The 5,716-nt window shown below is 38.9% G+C and overlaps 1 long non-coding RNA gene across 1 annotated transcript; it reads left to right on the forward strand.

Annotated features, from left to right (window-relative positions):
• The first annotated feature begins 3,052 nt into the window (after window positions 1-3,052).
• LOC311296103 lies at window positions 3,053-5,143 on the forward strand. Its single transcript, XR_014628494.1, has 3 exons — window positions 3,053-3,555; window positions 3,720-3,806; window positions 4,214-5,143. It is a non-coding gene; the product is annotated as an uncharacterized lncRNA (long non-coding RNA).
• The last annotated feature ends 573 nt before the right edge of the window (window positions 5,144-5,716 follow it).

Consider the following 5,716-nt stretch of genomic DNA (forward strand, 5'->3'; position numbering starts at 1 on the left):
TATGCATGTGTGTATGAGTGTTTGTGTGCTTGTGTGCATGCGTGCGTGAGTGTTTGAGACTGTTTATGTGTATTAGGACGTGTGTGTTGTATAATATACACAGAAATACATAGCCTATATACACTCACCTAAAGGATTATTAGGAACACCATACTAATACTGTGTTTGACCCCCTTTCGCCTTCAGAACTGCCTTAATTCTACGTGGCATTGATTCAACAAGGTGCTGAAAGCATTCTTTAGAAATGTTGGCCCATATTGATAGGATAGCATCTTGCAGTTGATGGAGATTTCAGGGCACATCCAGGGCATGAAGCTCCCGTTCCACCACATCCCAAAGATGCTCTATTGGGTTGAGATCTGGTGACTGTGGGGGCCATTTTAGTACAGTGAACTCAGTGTCATGTTCAAGAAACTATTTGAAATGATTCGAGCTTTGTGACATGGTGCATTATCCTGCTGGAAGTAGCCATCAGAGAATGGGTACATGGTGGTCATAAAGGGATGGACATGGTCAGAAACAATGCTCAGGTAGGCCGTTGGCATTTAAACGATGCCCAATTGGCACTAAGGGGCCTAAAGTGTGCCAAGAAAACATCCCCCACACCATTACACCACCACCACCAGCCTGCACAGTGGTAACAAGGCATGATGGATCCATGTTCTCATTCTGTTTACGCCAAATTCTGACTCTACCATCTGAATGTCTCAACAGAAATCGAGACTCATCAGACCAGGCAACATTTTTCCAGTCTTCAACGGTCCAATTTTGGTGAGCTTGTGCAAATTGTAGCCTCTTTTTCCTATTTGTAGTGGAGATGAGTGGTACCCGGTGGGGTCTTCTGCTGTTGTAGCCCATCCGCCTCAAGGTTGTGCATGTTGTGGCTTCACAAATGCTTTGCTGCATACCTCGGTTGTAACGAGTGGTTATTTCAGTCGAAGTTGCTCTTCTATCAGCTTGAATCAGTCGGCCCATTCTCCTCTGACCTCTAGCATCAACAAGGCATTTTCGCCCACATGACTGCCGCATACTGGATGTTTTTCCCTTTTCACACCATTCTTTGTAAACCCTAGAAATGGTTGTGCATGAAAATCCCAGTAACTGAGCAGATTGTGAAATACTCAGACCGGCCCGTCTGGCACCAACAACCATGCCACGCTCAAAATTTCTTAAATCACCTTTCTTTCCCATTCTGACATTCAGTTTGGAGTTCAGGAGATTGTCTTGACCAGGACCACACCCCTAAATGCATTTAAGCAACTGCCATGTGATTGGTTGATTAGATAATTGCATTAATGAGAAATTGAACAGGTGTTCCTAATAATCCTTTAGGTGAGTGTATTTTACATTAGTAATATGAAAGCTATTGACCACAAAATGGCTAATAATAATGATGTGCTATAATTTTATGACGTCAGCAAAGACATTAAGCATATAAAGTTCTTTCTAAAAGACTACTGTGGCAATATGGAACAGAGATCGCAATACTGTGGTTTAGCTAGATATAATTGATCACCTGATTATTCTGGTAGCATGGTATTTATGTCCAGGCCAACTGACAGTCTTGGACGAGATAATCTTAGATGGGCCCCCCGCACCCAGATCTCTCCTTTTCCCTTGCTCTTCCTCTCCTCTGCTCTTCCTCTGTTCATTGTTTGTTCATGTTACTTCACAGTGCATTAACTATGTTAACAAATACAACTTTTGATTTCAATAATGTAGGCTAGCCTATTAGTAGCCTAAATATTAAAATTAACATTAACAATGCAGTAGAAATGCAGTTTATTAATAGTATGTTAATTAATGTAGTTAACTAGAGTTTAATAAATGTAACATTATTGTAAAGTGTTACCGATTTTCTATACACCGATTCAGGCGTCTCCTGAGCTCAGTGTTGGACAAATCAGTTGTTTTAACCATTCATTAAAGTGAATGGTTCAAAGAAGTCATTCGTTTGCGTATCGGACGTGCCATTAGTGGACGTGGACGCGTTGTGTGATTATCTCGGCAGTTTAGGACATCGCACAAGATTTGTGTCAACACAGAAAACATTTAATCACTGGATAGGTTTTTTCGTTTACTGAACCTGTGGTTTATGTCTGCTGAATGAAGATAGGCAACGGATTTTTTTTAGCACAATTCACACCCCGCGGTAATTCAGGAGAAAAAAATCTCCAAATGCTCCACCTGAAACTGCGGTCTTCCGACCTTTTTACTATCGTGTCAATTAATTTTGATTAATATGCGCGAGGGAGAGAGAGCAAGACAGCGCTCGACGTCGTGTTGTTTGAAGACGTGAGAGTGCGCGCGCGCGGCCGGGGCGCTCTCTCTGCTCGTAGTCCAGGGGCATGTTCAAGTTCAAAACGGTGCGCAACGTTTTGCTACGGTTTCCGGGTTGAACGTCATGTTTCCTGGAAACGGCGTGCACCGGTGTGCAACGGGGTTTGAGATACGTTTCCTCTTGTTTGGTGGGTGTGTCAGAACTGCAGTCCAATCAGCAGCAACATGTATATAAAACACGGGGTATTAAAGTGAACTTGCACAATGGGTTCAAGGAAAGTAATTTACAAATTTGTTCGATGCAGCTCGGTATACGCAACAACTGAGGATATTAGAAGACATGTTTGTCGTAAGTTTTATTGTAAAAATATAGGATATCAACATAATGATGTAGTTGTTTATATTTTTAGCTTCATTGCAAGTGTATGACATTTGGTATAGAAATAAACAATGGTAATTAAGTGCTTTTCCTAAAAATGAGAAAGAAAATACAGGGTATTAAAACAGTATGACCTACAAATAAAGTCAGTATGTGAGGCTAAATATATGTATTTTAGTCTGAATTAGGTAAGATGTGTGCTTCCATTTCAGTTTCAGCAATCCCTTCACTCGATTGGGATGTTCTCTTTTGTTCTGGGCGGCAAGTGCAGTAACTGTAACATCGAGCATATTTTGTAGTATTAAACACATATTTATACCGACTTCATCAGGCTCAGAAAATTCTTCACAAAGAACACAAAGAATGAGCCTTCTCAGCTGCCATAGTTGCAGCTCTTGCGTCATCAGAACAGTGTGTTCAACGCATCACCGTTTCTGTTTAAAAAACGTTGTGCAACGTTTTGCCGGGGCTGAACGCAGCCCAGGGGTGCGTGCGTTTCCCGAAAGCATCGTTGGCCAACTATGGTCGCAAGTTCATCGCAATGTCCATTGAACTCTATTGGTAACGAGGGAACTTGCGACCATAGTTGGCTAACGATGCTTTTGGGAAACGCACCCCTGACTAGTGATTGACAGCGACATGTTCAAGTCCCGCCCATTTTGCTGAAACAGGAAATATGATTGGCTAGGAAACCGCCGAGCGGTTGAAATTAAAGTTCTTGTTGTTTTTTGAATATAGTATATAAAACTTGTCGTGCGTGCGTACCTTCGGTTCTGATATGCGTTGTATACTAAACTCACTGAAAATACTGTATCAAAACCCATCTCTTCCAAGCTGTTGGACCTTGGTTGCATTATAGTATGATTACTTATTATAAGTGGACATACGACTCAATGGTAAATATATCTCGGGAATCACTCGATCAGTATCAACTAGTGAAATCAAACAAATAGGATTCAACTTCACTGTCAGTGCTGTTAATGAAACTTTGGGATTTGGATATAGCCTATGGTAAGATTACATTTTAAATTCACAGATTAACAGTGGCTTTACTCTCCAGGTTGAAAAATGAAACTAAACACGACAGAACCAAAATGGATCTTCACACTGATCCTTGCACTTCACATCACAGCTATACATGTTGAAGGTAATGTACAATGTCAAGCAAATGCTGAACTATACTGTTCTGATGCATGCATTACTGTCTTTTTACTTAAAACAACAGTATAATTAGTCTTGTACATAATGCTTTTAAAAATATCATATTTGTTGTAGTTTACTTTCAATAACTAAAAATAAATCTGACCACTATAGTGGACACCATGCATTTGGGGATTTAATGTAAGTCAGTAGAAATTTGTAAGCAAATGTTTTGTTTAAAAAAAAAATTACAATGTAATAAATGATCATTCATTAAAGTGTTAGGCTAAACCAATGTTTTACATGAGCAATTATATCAGAGCGAGTCAAGACACTGTATATAATTAGTAGATCATTCACTTTTAATTCAAATAATATTTTCTGATATTTTTATCTTTACCTTTTCTCTTTCAGCTTCTCATGATGATCATAAAGAGACAAGACAGCTCTTGTCTGCAAATATGACACTTTAGGAGGAGCAGCAGAAATCATAGGATGGATTTCCCTTGTTTCATTTACAGCTCTTGTTGTTTACACAGAAGGAAATAACAAAATGTTGATTTTGGGGGCAAAATTTGCAGCGTTTGAATTGTTTATGGTCTATCTAAGACATCGTCTGAGTCCAGATGTTGCTATACCGCTAATTTTGGCCTTGATAACATCATTTGCAACAATATTTACAAGAGACTGCAGAGTAATAGAATATTTTAATTTTAGCAGAAACTCCAGAAATTCAATAGCAGATATTTTCTTTCCCCTGATACTTATTTTCACAGTAATTACATCTTTACCATTTGTTCTGGGTTCATCTCTGGTCTTTGGGACAATCATCAGCGTCAGGTCGTGGTCAGATGTGCTCATCGCGTGTCACGCGGCTCCTGGAGTCACAGCCGGCGCTTTCATATTTCACAATCCAACGAAGAGTCGTGAACCTCCAGTCTTTGTGCTCGGGTCATTTCTGTGTTGTATCATTGGGGCGACACTTTCAATGGGGTTTGTGACTGTGTTTGCTCTACTTGGTGTGAAGATGACAATAATACTGCTAACATTAGGATTTACAATGGCATGCTGGCATTTAAAGCCTGAAACTCTAGGGAAAGTGATCGGTTTAACAGTTCTTACACTGTTCTTTTCATGTGGTTGTGTGTTCATTGGTTCAGTCTTTCTTATTTTAGGGCTGATGATGAGTTCTCAAAGTAATTATTGAAAGCTTAGTCAGTTCTTACTTGTTTAACATTATCTTTAATAGTAATTTGTAGAAGGCAGACTGCATCACTTCAAGTCACAAACAGTGATTGTTGCTAAAGCTCTGGATCAAAACATCTATTAAAAATCTTAAAACATTGCTTTGTATTATGTGTTTTTAATAAAATATCTAGTTTACATTTTGGCAACTAATAAGCTTAAGATTTCCTTTTATATAAATAAGCTTTAAAATATTTGATATAATATTTGAATATTAAGCCTTTGGAATCACTAGGATTACAAGTTTTTTAAGTTTGTTGTGGACTTATACAAAATATCTACTATAGTGCATTTATATATTCAGATATTTTCTTTCAAACAGTCCTCTCATATTCCTTATTGCTGAGTTAATGTATTTAAATCCTTCATATTTTTTCAAAATATCTCTAGATCTTCATCAGTGAACTGAAATAAGCTGAATTATGTTTCACCATCTCGATCGGCTGTTCTCTTTAAACATCACACCTTCATGTGAACATGATATTTCACGAGTTAGTTAAACACGGAATTTACAGAATGTTCATAGAATTGTGTTGTCAGGCACCGAAATCAGGCACCGAAAGTTGCGTTCTTATTCGGTCTCGATACTACCGTTTACGTCGGTTTCGGTACCCAACCCTACCTAAAACCAATCAGAGCGATCGTCATCGTGTAAAGCCATATGCTGCGCCC

Source organism: Rutilus rutilus, assembly GCF_951802725.1.
Source record: "Rutilus rutilus genome assembly, chromosome: 8".
Classification (NCBI taxonomy): Eukaryota; Metazoa; Chordata; class Actinopteri; order Cypriniformes; family Leuciscidae; genus Rutilus; species Rutilus rutilus.